Source organism: Pteropus alecto, unplaced genomic scaffold (assembly GCF_000325575.1).
Source record: "Pteropus alecto unplaced genomic scaffold, ASM32557v1 scaffold98, whole genome shotgun sequence".
Lineage (NCBI taxonomy): Eukaryota > Metazoa > Chordata > Mammalia > Chiroptera > Pteropodidae > Pteropus > Pteropus alecto.
Window position 1 is genome coordinate 22944726 of NW_006443570.1, and position 14645 is coordinate 22959370.

General features: G+C 35.3%; 1 non-coding gene across 1 annotated transcript; it reads left to right on the top strand.

Moving 5' to 3' along the window:
• The first annotated feature begins 6417 nt into the window (after positions 1-6417).
• On the top strand, positions 6418-6536 carry LOC112473268. Its single transcript, XR_003043981.1, has one exon. It is a non-coding gene; the product is annotated as a 5S ribosomal RNA (ribosomal RNA).
• Positions 6537-14645: the final 8109 nt, after the last annotated feature.

Here is a 14645-nt window from a genome sequence, read left to right on the forward strand (position 1 = left end):
CTTTATATATTCTGGATACAAATCTTTTAACAGATGTGTGATTTGTAAATATTTTCTTCCAGTCTGTGTCTTGTCATGTCATATTCTTAACAGTGTCTCTTCAAGAGCAGAAGCTTTCAATTTAATGAGCATACTTTATCAATTTTTTTTATGATTCATGCTTTTTGTGTCTCTCCTTTGAAATCTTTGCCTAACTTTAAGTCACAAATCTTTTCTCTTCTATTTTATTCTAGAAGGTTTATAGTGTTCTTTTACATTAGGTCAAAGATTCATTTCAAGTTAATTTTTTAAATATGGTACAGGGTATGGATTATGTTTTCCTTTTCTTTTCTTTTCCTTTTTTTCTTTTTTTTTTTTTTTGCATATCGATGTTCAATTGTTCCAGCATCATTTGTTGAAATGAACCTGTTCTTAACTGTCACATTATATAAAATAGCTCTTTTCCTCTTTTGTACCAAAGCCTGGCAAGATGTGAGATGTGCAGGTGACACACTTGTACTATTCTTTATAGTTTACAAAGTAGTTTTGATTATGTAATCTGATTTGGCCCACAATCAACCCTGTGAGGTAGGAATAAAAACTTTATTCCTCCTATTTTACAGATTAAGGGATCCAGATAAGCTATTGCTTGGCCAAGATGACAAAGCTTTTGGTGCTATTTTCAATACATTATCGACCTTCAACAAACATTGAGCTGCCTTTTCCAAGTTTCAGGTTATTCCCATAAATCTATCCAATACTCAGGAGAAATGGAAACAAAAATCAATACTCACTACTTAATTTTGAGCTTACTGGTTCTTGAAAAGTGGAAGAGCTAAGAAATTTGGTGCAACTGGAATCCAAGAGAATGCTCATTTGGACGAACCATGAAAAGTGGTCTCATGTCTCAACTCTGCTATGTGAACTGGCCATGGTCATGCAAACTTCATTCTATAAAAATATATTAAAAATCTTTTCTTTAGACTATTCCTGAGTTTCAAGAAGAAAAACTGTCACCAAATAGTCTAAATATCAAAGCAATACATTAACTTAGTTTATGTTTTTGGTCATTTCTAAAGTTCACTAGGCACCCCACTTTCTTGAGGAAGCACACCCACATATCACATACTGGAGTGGGCTCTTAGGAGCTATTTGCTACCTCCTGACTGCCTTCCTGGCCATGGCTGTTTATAACAGAGTGGACATGTTGCTCAGGTTTGATGATCAGATTGTTTCTTTAGGGACTTTAAGATTGGACTGAAACAGATCATCAGTCCACAGTAGACTCGAATTTTAACATGTGAGTTGGCAGTTATACAGCAGTCATATTCTGCCTGTCAAGTGGATTAGAGGAGAAAAAGAAGTAGATATACCGAGAGAAAAGGAATGAAGCAAGAAGGGAGACGAGGGACTCAAGCCTGCTTCACTGTTCTTGGTTCTAGACTTTTTAGTGGCCTTGCAGCAGACATGGCCTTTGGTGCTGTGAAAGCACCTCTCTATCTTTTACAAATTGTCCCTTTTCTTTTCTTAAGCTAGCTCAAATGGGTTTCTTTTATTTACAACCAAAGAGTCCTAACTATAAAATAGAGGTAAATTAAGTTATGGAATAGAAAGACATGGCCTTGTACTGCCTTATGGAGATTTAAAAAGAAAGCTGACTTTTTGGGCAATAGGTATTATAACTGGAAGACAAAAAAATTTTCCCTTTATTCTTTATAAAATAAATTGCCTGAAAGGTTTAGGCCAGGTGAGTGAACGTCAGCTTGTACAATGAGAACAACAGAGAGTCTTATACAGGTTAAACTATCATTTGTTTCTAATTGGGAAAGAGCAGTGAGGAGGATCAAGAAAAGAAACGGGGGTGAAAAGGAAAAGGAAGCTAGTGGAGGAAGAAAGGATAAGTCTGACCTGGCATGGTGCCCAGAAAAATTTTATACATTCACATTTGGAGACTCCTTTACCTTAGAATTAAAAAAAAATGCTGATCGACTGCCAAGTATTATTTTGTTAATTAGATACTCTCTGTGAAATTAGCCTTCTGACACATTTCCAACCATTTCTCTGAAGCAGCCCCTGTGAAATCTGACGCTCTCTTACAAGCAGGATTAAATACTATGGCCTCATGTTCTCTTCCTCATCCAGAGTCTCAGCTTCTTTGTCATGTTCCTGCCTTTGCCATTTGTTGTGATGAGCAGAATCAATGATGCACAGAGGCGTGTAGGACAATGGGGCTGATTCATGGTTTGAGAAAAAGAATTGTCACAGAGCAAACACTGGCCCTCCTTTTTGCTGGGGGCACTACAATGTTTAGCTGAAAGTATCTTGTTTAGATTCTTCCAACCAGTAGATAAGCATCTAAATGACAGGAGCAATATGGGGTTCTCAAGGTCCCTCAGGGCACTTAAAACAATCCTGAGATATGTTGGCAGAGCTTGCGCTCTTTGTAAACAAACAGAGAGGTTATTCAAACAGCTGTTAATTTCATCAAGAAGGCTCATTTTAAGGTCCCAGAACAGGCATTTCTTCTTTTGTCAGGATTATGGCTGAGTTTTATATTTGCAACTATTCCTGGTAGCTCAGTTGGGATATCAGGTCCTCAGCTTCCATTTGTATTGGTGTTTTGGCTTGGGCCTCAAAAAGAATTATAGTTAGAACACAATAAATTTGACCAAAATAAATTTGATGGGTAATTTAGGACTATTTATATACATTTTTATTGCTATCATATTATACATACTATTTTGTGTTCTTTTAAATTGAGTACTATAATATGAGAATATTAATTTGTCAAATTTTAATCTACAATATCACTTCTATGAATGTGTTATATGTGACTGTATGAATGAACCATCATTTAACTAGTCCCTTGTTGGACATTTATGTTTTCAGGTTTTCATAGCTATAAGCCATGCTTCAGTAAAAATTATTGTAGCCAAATTTTTGTACATTTCCTTATTTACATAGGAAAAAAATACTGGGTTTTGATTGCTGGGTTAGAAGAGATGCATATTTTTAATGTTTTTGATTCATACTGACAAATTGCCCTTCTGAGTATAATTTTTACTTTCTCCAAGTATGAAAGCGCTTTCTGTTACACATGGCTCTTTAGTCAAAACTTAATTTAGTTAATTTTCTTGATTTTTTTTTTATAGGTAAGTGATCATATTGATGCATGACGGGGCCAATTCCCCAGAATGGGGACTCAAGTCCTGCACTGAGAGAGAAAGGGTGAGGGTCCTTAACTGTGCACAGTAAAGAATTCAAATGCACACCAGAGTTAGGGATGAAAGCAAAGTTTCTTAGAGAAAGAATAATGCTCCACAGACAGAGCATGGTCTCCTCTCAGAGACAGAATAAGAGAGACTGAGAGAGACCCAGAGCGTTCAGGGAATTCAGTTTATATGTCATTCTTAGTTTCTATGAATTAAAGCTTAAAGACTTTGTTTACCTGTTTACCTTTGATGATATGGATATGTAGTGTGAAAGATATGCTAGCAATCTCAGCCATTGTTTTATAGGTTCCCCATGGTTTGGCTATAAGGAATGAATGGTTGGGCGTATTTTGTGTAGGGTATGACTTAAAGACTCTGTTTTCCTGTTATGATATGGGTAAATGATTTGTTAGCAATCCAAGCAAGAGTCTTCCTTTGTTCTGGCAGGACATTACAGGCTCTAAATACAGCTTGGTTTGACATTTAGTTCTCATGCCTCTTCCCTACATCAATATAATCTACAAATAGTGACTTTTCATTTTTGTTTCATTTACCAGATGGGCAAAACTTAAAGGAATTTATAATATTTCATTGTTGGTGAGAATATGGATAAATGGATGTTCTCAAACCCTAAAAGTGTAAATTGGTAAGTATTTTTGAAGGCTAATTTAAGAGTATCCGTGAGAACTTTTAAATTGCTTATCTTTTGATTTAGCGATTTCAATTGTGAAAGACTGCATCCTTCACAAGTGAAGAAAGATATATGAATAAAGATATTCGTTGAAGAACCTTTTTAATAGCAAAAAATTTGAAATTTAAAATTCATAATAACTAAATTATGGTACATTTATGCAATGAAATACTGTGCAGCCATTGAAGGGAATAAAATATATCTCTAGTACCAACTTAGAAACCAGTCCATGCTATTTTGTTAAGTTTAGAAAATATTTCGTGGGGTAATAATATATTATAATCCCAATTTTATTTTTCAAAATCCAAGTATATACACTTAGAAATATAAATGCCTGCATATACATAGAAAAGTTTTTGTTGAAGGTGATTACCTCTGAATAATGGAATTAAGAGAGTAGTGAGAAATGTTTACTTTTTACTTTATATGTTGTTTTGTTGTTTTAATATTTTAATGAGCATTTATTCCTCTAAAAAATTAATTTGTCTCCTCTTCCCCAGTTTTTATCTATTTTATTTAGTTTTATTGCATCAGCTTTGGATTTTAAGGACAGCTGTAACTAAGAGCGGTGATAGCTGACATCGTGCTTTGTTCCTGACTTTAGTAATATCTTCAACATTTTGCCATTAATATTAAATATATGTACATATTTGATGCATCCCCAGTCAAAATCCAGCTAAGATATATTCTAAATATGAGTCTATTTTATATAATTCTATGCCAAAAAATTTGAAAATCTTGATGAAGAAGGAAAAGTATTCTTTATCTTTTAAAATGACTCACGAACAAGATGAAAACTTAAAACACCAAGGATCACAGCAGAAACTGAAAACATCATCAAAGAACTATTCAAAGAAGTGCTAATGTACAGTAGCTTCATGAAAAAAGTCTAATCTTCAAGGAATTGATCATTTCTATGCTATTTTTAAAATTTTAAATACAAACCGGGTTGTATTTTTATTACTGATTTGTAGATGTTCTTAATGTATAATGAATATCCATATATTAATGTACAACCATGTAGTAGAATGTTTTTCAATTGCAGTGAGTGTGAGCTTAGCTAAGCATTCCAGATATTTGAAAGAATCTGAGAGAATGAATTGGACACACAGGAAAAAGCACTGACAAGAGGCTGAAAGAATGTATCCTGGAAAAATTCACATCTCTGGTTCTAGTCCTTCACTCCTACCCTTTCTATTGTTGGCTCTATGAGCCAATACATTCCTCTTTTTTGCCTGAGCTATTTTAAATTGTATTTGTTCCTTGCAAACAGAGGAGTACTAATACAAGAGTTATTAAAAATGGTGTTGTACAGTCCCAGGTGACATCTTGTCTGCACCCTTATGGGAGACCCCAAGCCAGAACTGCCCAGCTAAACTGCTTTCAAATTCACAGAAACTATATGATAATGTTTATTGTTTTAAAAAATGATGTAGAAATTTGTCTATTGACATAGTTATGATAAGTTGTTGAATTGAAAAAGCAGATTAGAAAGCATATGTAATATGATTGAATTTTTATAAAAGTAAAATATATATGCAAATATAACTATGTAACTACAATAAAAAGATCGTGGGAAGATAGATACCAAAATGGAAAGAGTAGCTGCCTCTGCGTAGGAGGATTTATTTTCATGTTGCTTTGTTTGTTTGTTTATTTGTTCGCTTTCTGATTATTCTGTAATGAATAAAAGAATTTTTTAAAGAAAACAATGATAATGCTCAGTGTTTGTAAGGATGAGTGAAACCATTGACACTACCTTTCTAAAAAGTGATTTATGTATTAAGTGTCTTAAAAAACCTACTTAGTTTTTGTCTTAATAATACTAATCCAATCTCTGAATTATAATAAGATATTTCTTGTCTTAAGGAAATAACTAAGTCAATGGAGCAAAGATTTGTGTTCAAGAATTTTCATTATGTTCCATATAATAATGAAATATTAAAAATAACCTGACTGCTCAACATAAGAATAATTATAATTCCAATCCAGAGCAGTTTTGGCTATAATGACTGAGGAGTGCTGCTAGCATTAGTGCCCAGGTACCAGGGATGTGACATATCCTTCATAAAACTACTGTCCCAACCTCCATTTCTGGAAAAATGGAGTAGATGTACTTTTCCCTATTGTACCTTCTAAGTACAACTAAAAACCTTGAACATTGTGAACAAACATAAAAAACCTTTCCAAACTCATTGTTTCCGACCAGCATTATCCTGATAACGAAGCCAGATGGACACTATGATAAATAAAAAACTATAGACCAATATCCCTTATGAATATTGATGTAAAAATCCTCAACAAGTACTAGCAAATCAACTTAGAAGTATATTTAAAAAATTACACACCATGACCAAGTGGGATTTATTCACAGAAGGCAGGGATGATTCAATGTATTAAAATCAGTAAATGTAATACACCATTTTTTAGAATAAAGGGAAAAAAAATACATGATCATCTCAATTGATGTAGAAAAACCATTTAACAAAATTCAATATCCTTTCATGGTAAAAACACTCCATAAACTATGAATAGGTCTACGGCCATACCACTCTGAATGTGCCGGATCCCATCTGATCTCGGAAGCTAAGCAGGGTCGGGCCTGGTTAGTAGTTGGATGGGAGACCACCTACGAAAACCAGGTGCTGTAGGTATAAACAAACAAACAAACAACAACAACAGCAAAAACTATGAATGGAAGGAAACTTCCTCAACATGATAAAGGCCATGTAGGAAAAACCCATAGCTCACATCATACTCAATGGTAAAAGAATGAAAGCTTTTCCATTAAGATCAGGAATAAGACAAGGATGCCTGCTTTCACCACACCTATTTTAACATCGTATCCAAAGTCCTAGCCAGAGCAATTAGACAAGAAGAGAAACAATTTAGGAAGAAAGATAGCCTTTTCAGTAAATGATACTGGAGTAATTGGACATCCATAGTCCAAAAAAGAATCTCAACCTAAATCTCACACCTTATACAAAAATTAATTTTAAATTGATCATAGATTTAAATGTAAAACTATAGTAATTTCCAAAAAAAATGTAAATCTTTGGAATCTAGGGGTAGGCAAAATCTTAGAGTTGACTCCAAATGTATGGCTTAAAAAAGTAAAGTTGATAAATTTGACTTCATCAAAATTAGAAACTTTTGCTCTGTGAAAGACCCTGTTAAAAGCATGAAAAGTCAAGCTACAGACTGTGAGAAAAAATTTGCAAACCACATATCCAACAGAGGACTAGTACCTAGAATACATAAAAAAATCATTAAACTCAATAGTAAAAAGCAAACAGGCAATTAGAAGGTAGGCAAAAGACATGAAGAAACTGTGTTTATACTGAAGAGGATATACAGATGGCAAATAAGCACATGAAAAGATGTTCAGCATCACTAGCCATTAGGTAATTGCAAATTAGAACCACAATGGAATATCACTACAAACTTATAAAAATGGCTAAAATGAAAACTAGTGACAACACTAAATCCTAGCAAAGGATTTGAGAAATAGGATTGCTCATACATTGCTAGTAGGAATATAAAATGGAGCCACTTGGGAACAGTCTGGCAGGTTTTTTTGTTTTTGTTTTTGTTTTTTAATAAAACTAAACATGCAACTACCATGTGATCCAGCAATTGAATTTCTGGGCATTTATCTCAGAGAAATGAAAATTTATGTTCACATAAAAACATATACACAAATGCTCATAGCAGATTTATTTATAATTGCACCAAACTGGAAACAACCAGATGTCTTTTAACAGGTGAATCATTAAACTGTGGTATATCCATACCATGGAGTAGCACTCAACAACAAAAAGGATTAAACTATTGAATACACAACAATCTAGCTCAATCTCCAGATAATTATACTGAATGGGGAAAAAAAAAATCTCAAAAGGACTGCCTTATATGCCATTTGATTCCATTTATGTGACATTCGTAAACTGACAACATTCTAGAAATGAAGACCAGATTGGTGGTTGTCAGAGATTAAGAAAGGAATGGGGTTGGGAGGGAAGTAGATGTGACTGGGTATAAAAGGGAAACATGAGGAATCCTTAATGGAAACACTCTATATGCTATATGTTAATGGAAACACTCTATATGTTAATTGTATCAATGTCAGTATCTTAGTTGTAATATTGTAGTATAGTTTTGCAAGATGTTACTATTGGAGTAGGGTATAAGGGTATAAAGGACTTATTATTTCTTATAACCAACTGTATGTCATTCTACAATTATATCAAAATAAAAAGTTCAATTAAAAAATAAAAAGGGATTGTCTCATCCAAAATGCCAATAGTGGCCCTGTAAGAAATACAAATATAATGGACTATTTAGTGACTATTAAAAGATCATGCTTTTGAAGACTACTTAATGACATGGGGAAATATTGATTTTTAACCTTTAGGTAAAAACTAAATAGATTCAAAACTGCATTTAAACTAAGATTCTGATGTTGTAACAAATATTTACTTACATATGTGCAAAAAAATAAAAAGGATACATATAGTTTTTTCACTGTGTTTATATCTGAGTTATGAGACTACTTGTGATTTTCATTCTTTTTTATACTTTCTGCATTTTCCCAATTTTTTTGCTATGGCATAAATCATCAGTACATGAAACAAATATCTAGTGAGACGTTTGAGGCACTCTCTCAAATAAGTAGGCTGTGGTTTGTGGGGCATATGGGCCTTTTATCCAAAATTATCTCCATCTCATCTGTCATTGCTCCTACTAATCTGTTTGCCATCCTAGAAGATGCTCATGTGTTTAAAACAAACATCAATTTTACAAAGAAGATATTTGGAAGAAAATTTTACATGTTTTTTTAAATATACACATATCAAAAGAGATTTTAGGGAGAAGAATATTACTTTGTTTACCTAAGCACTGGAATCCAGGAGGAAATCATAAATTCTAGATATGCGGCCATAATATATTCACGTTTTAAAAAATACAGAGTTGTACTAATTTTTAAAAATAAATCTGGTGTGAATTGAGAATGCTGTCAAAGGTGTACAGTGAAATGATAGAAATTTCTTCCTGCTGGTGTAGTATGGTGGAAGGGGTGTCAGTTTGTGCCCCCAAACCCCTACTTCAAATAGGGAAACTCTATTTTTGTTTATTTGCTTTTTTTTTTTTAAATACATATAGGCATTCTGTACAATATTTTGTTTGGAAAAATAAGCTTTGGAAAAAAAGTATACAAACCACAATTTAGGGTATGTCTTCATATAACTTAGCATTAGTGGGTTTTCCGGACCATCATTTGTAGACTTGAAGTTTAGTCTTTCCTTTCTCTGTACAGTCAATAGGGGAAGGAAGGACAGTAGAAATAGCAACTGGGAGGGGAAAAGAGTGTGTTTTAAAAGGGAGCAGGGAAAGTTCTCTTTGGAAGATGAAGGTTATTTGTTTTATGGTCTTACACAAAGACAATATAAGTAGCCCCATAGTAAACAGGATAGAATAGCTTCAAGATATTAAAAACCTTCCAATCTAGATTATTTTCCCAGTCTTACAGCCTATATACTTCTCTCTTTCCCCCTCTGCAACCCTCCATCTACTTTTCACCCATCTCTCTCATACACAAACATTCCTTTTTAGCTACACTGGAATCATTTCATATTCTCAGAACTTGCCTTCCACATTTTTAACTCCATCTCTTTGCTCAAACCATTCTTTCTACCCACATCGCCTTTCCCCCAGATCTGTACTGTCACATTCCACAGCCACTAACCAGTGGGGCTGTTAAGCACTAGAAATGCGCCTAGTGTGGATTTGGATATGCTGTAAGTGTAAAATATACATGGGTTTTCAAAGAGTATGAAAAAAGATAAAATTAACTTCACTTTTTCCTTTTTAAAATGTGGCTACTACAAAATGTATGATTATAGTACATTCATGTTTCATATTATATCTCTATTGGACAATACTGCCCTATTTTTCTCCTTATATATTGACCTTAAGGCATGTTGGCTCAGCATTTGTGAATCCAAGTGTTTTAATCAGAATTATACTAACTTCAGTGACTATATAGGGAAAATGTATTTATTAGTAGAGTTAAACCACTTTCACTTTCTCTATTTTTATTCTGATTTTAATTAAATTATTTTCATTAGGATTGGTTCTTTCCTCTAATAATTTTACAAAGGAAATTTGACATATTTACCTGGGTTTTGTTTTGTTTTTAGTTTCTTTATTATGGTTTCTGTTAGTGTGTAAGTATCCTATGTGATCATGATTTTGACTACATGCAATTTTCCGGGGTCCAATTTTGCAGATAAAACATTTACTGTGTGGAATTCTAGCCATTGCGACTTATATGCTGTACAAATCATTTCTACGAGTAATATTAATTTTAATGGGATAAAAGACCAATTGTTTATATTAATTTTTAAATTTATCCATAAGAAAAGTGTAGGCTGATCTCAAATAATTCAGGATAATTCTATTATTCGAGATTGCTTAACTATATTGCTTGTCCTTCCCTGTAACTTCTGATCACTCAACATCTTTGGTGAGGCAAAGTTCAAAGGGCAGGGTCAAAATATCTTTAAGGAATTGTTTTTCTTTTAGGTAAAATAATGGTATTATGATTAAATTTTTTTAAAGAAATTTCGAGAGATAGATACTAAACTATTAATGAGTGAAATAATGTGACATCTGACATGTGCTTCAAAATGAGAGGGAAATGAGTGAGAGTATAGATGAAACAAGATTAGCCATGAGTATATAATTGTGAGACCTGATGATGAGAATATGAGGTTTCATTATATCATTCTGTCTACTTTTGTATGTATTTGAAGATTTCCATATTAAAAAAGTAAAATAATAGCATTATTATTTGTTAAAAGTTCTTAAGATCCAAAGGTAGGGGTCAAAATATGTTTTCTTTTTTTTGGTCCTTACCTTTATCTAGAGCTATAAAAATGAAATCCAAATTTCTTACTATGTTCTCCAGGCCCTGCATTATCTGATTCGTGTCTCTCCGATCTTGTCTCCACTACTTTTTTCTCTGCTGGACCAGTGCTGTCAAGATGCCTTTTTCTTCTCCATCATTTCATTCCATCTACCTGGACATTCTTTCATTTCCTGGGACACAGCAAGCATTTTTCTGCTTCAGGGCCTTTGAACTTGTTCCTGAATCCAGAATCCCTTGGCTACTCAAATCTCAGCTTAAATGTCATTCCTCAAAAATGTCTTCTCTTTAAGGCACTCTCTTCTGTTTTTCTCTACCTCGATACTCTTTATTGCCTTCATAGCTTTGTCACCTTTTTTTAAAAATTCCTCCCTCCCTCCCACCCTGACTTCTGCCAGATTATAAACTCCATGAGCTCAGGGATTCTGTTTGTTTTGTTCATTGTGTATACTAAGCACCCAGCACAAGATCTGGTACATAGAAGGCATTCAGTGAATATTTGTCGAATGAATTAAAATTCTAGCTATATTAAAGGTCTGCTTTAAATTCCCTCCATAAAACCGTAAGTCCTTTAAATGAGAATTAATCTTTTACTCTGCTAGGTGTATAGACATAAAATGGAAGAAAGTTTGTTTTACCCTTTGCCTGGTCTACTCTGGTGACATCTAGAATAAATTTGATATATCTTTTGTACTGCTTCTTTAAGTGAGCACTTGAAAATTATTTTTCTATATATTTTTTAAAGGTTTCAGATTACAAAGTGCTGCTTCTAAATATTTTTTCTATGTCTAGGTTGAGAGTTTCACCTCTTTTAATAGCCTTTAATTTGCTTCTATGGCCTCCCAATATTCATGACACATGATGCTGAGATGAAGAATGACTGGTTTAGTTCTAAGGACTTGCCCTCACTGACATGTCCATTCTTTGGGGAAATGCAGGTTTACAAATTAATTAGCTAAAATCTTATGGAGTCTCTTATCAGTTGGGTCACGTTCCTAACTTTCACATGGGACTTTGATGGGTGAAAGCCCCTTTCTCATCATTTGCTAATTGCTTTCTATCAAATATGCAAACAATATATATTTGTCTATAAACAGAGTAATAATGTTTCAACATGTGTGCTCATTTGTAAACAGGTTTTGGCTCTGGAGCTACTTTTAGAAGACATTTTGTCCTATGCCCAATAGCAATATTTTTAGAGTGTTTCTTCCAGTCAGCTTATTTGCAGAATTGTTTAAACTAACACTAATTTTACTGGACTTGAAACAAATGTTTCCGTTTTGAAAATGTCTGCTGGAAAAATAAAGATTTGCAATTCAAATGAATTGTTAAATTGTGGTAGTAAAATGTTTTTTTCCCCTCAAGTTTTAGTTCTTTTTGTTTTTGTGAACCTTTGCTAACATTATTTATAGCAAGCAACAGTTCATAACAAATAACTAGATGGTGAGAATTCAGAATTAATTTCACTTACTGCCTAACATTGATGTTTATACTTGTTTTTCAAGAAACATCATCCAAAATATTCATTATTAAATATTTCCTAGATGGATATAGTAGGTTCTATATGTCTTTATGAATTATGATTGATAGCATAGATGTCCTAATTATCCATTCTCAATAAAGTGTTTATTAAGATGGATCTATCATTTTAGCAACTGAAAAGAAAGTGCACAAAACCACAACGCATTGCTCCATATCAAGTTAAGCACATAAGTTTTATTTCTGTTCAGAAAAGTTATAACCAGAGAAGAAAGTTTTTTTACATTCCTCCAAAGGGAGTTTGTCTTTTTTGAAGGATTGCTATAAAAATAAAACCTGATCTTAATTACATAATACAGATTTTGAAGTATTCGAAATACACGAGTCTATGAGCTCAAGGTTTATAAGGGTTAGTGCTACCTTTTTGTATCAAATCAGTGTTTATTGATGTGATTCTGATTTTTTGGGCAATTCTGTTGGCTTTTAGAACATTTATTTAAAAAATGAACTGATGTACTCAGCTGATTAAATATTTAGTATGATATCAGGCAATAATATTTTAAAAGGCAAAAATGAACCGAAGGTAAATTCTTGGGACGAGGAATGCTAATTTACTTCGTTTATTGACTGTTACTGGACATAGCACAGACCAAACTTCTGAGCCTCAAGTTGTCCTCATCTAACTGGAGAATCCCAGAACTGTAAATTTGGAGAAGACCTCCCAGAGACCATTTGCTTTCCTTTCCTGCCTTCATGAAGGAGAAAACCCACACCCTCCACACAACTCACTCATGTTCCTTTTGATCACCTCTAGGGATAAAAACAATTTTTCTTGATGAAAGGAAACCTGTTTTGATAACAAGCTACAGTAATGGTTATGTTACCTGTGACTGCCCAATAAGGCAATATACTTTACATATGCAGCATCTCCTCTCTAATTCTCATAAAAGCCTTACAATTTAGTTGTTTACTAAGTCTATTTTATAGAGAAGCCCAGGCCCGAGAGAGTAATTTTGCCAAGGTCACATTTCTGGTAAGTGGCTGATCAAGGATTCATACCCAAATTATCTGCTTAACTCAGTTGCTTCTCATAGGAATGTATGTATTTACCTATATAAAGGGAATAAAATCAATACACATAAGCCTAAACCTATGTTTCAAGAAGTTTCCTTAGACAATGCAAACTAATGATAAGATAATCACAATGGATACCTCTTATTAAAATATCCCATACTGAATGACTCAAAACCTTCAATCTGGCCTCTTTTAAATTAAATGTCTCTATGCGCAATAAATTGACCACAAACTTCTTTATCAGTATTTCAACTCATAATTTAGCGCGCGCGCACACACACACACACACACACACACACACACACACCCCACACACCCCCCGCCCCGAGACTCTGGAAGTCTGAAAACTGATGCCCAAAATAAGACCTGGAACTTTAACCCTAGTAGGCTTGTGTGTATGTGCGTGTGTAACTAAAGAATAGCTGAATTACAACTAAAAGCGAATCCTCCCAATTTAAAATCTATAATAAAAATGAACAGACATTCCATCAGCCTTTTAACCTCAATAGCTCTTCATCCCAAGCCAACTCAATCAACTCTCACTCCTCGGCCCCTGTCCTCAAGCTGGGAAATATATCCGAGGCCGGAAATAGAAGGAGCGACAGCTTGGCCCACGCTCCGCTTTATTCTGAAATCTATCAGGGCCCGGAATCCACAGATGCCAACGGGTCCCGCAGTTAGCTGGGGGAAGCTGGGAAAGCGCCGTTTCTGGGCAAGAGCAGGGCAGGGAGGTTAACAGAGCCGGAGTTTGCGAGAGGCCAGAACAGTCAGACGAAGAACTAGGAAAAGGGAGCCGAGAGCCTTTTTCCCAAGGTTACAGAGGAGTATGAAGCGCGAGAAGAAGCGCCTCACGCGCAAAATCGCTCTCCGGCCCCTGGGTACCGCCAAACTGCATCGCCGGCCCCGCCCGCTAAGCGGAAGGCAGTGCGGCTCAGGGCCCGGCCCAGGCCAGCGCATGCGCCACAGCCCCTCCTCCGCTCCCGGCCCCCTCCCCTCCCTTTTCCCCGCGGGTCTGGGGCGGCGGCGGCGGTGGCGGCGGCGCGGTGACGTCAGGGCGTTGGGGGCAGCTCCTGTGACAGACGGAGCTGGAGCGGCGGGGCGGCGGCGGAGTCCGGCGGCAGAGAGAGCGAGTGAGCGAGCGAACGAGCAGCGACTCCAGGGTCTAGGGAGCGAGAAAGAGAAGGAGGGGAGCGCTTGGGCGCGAGCGAGAGAAACCGCGAGCGCCGGGCTTGGGCTCGAGCGCCGGAACGGCTGAGGAGCCCGCCCGCTCCCCTCCCCCTCC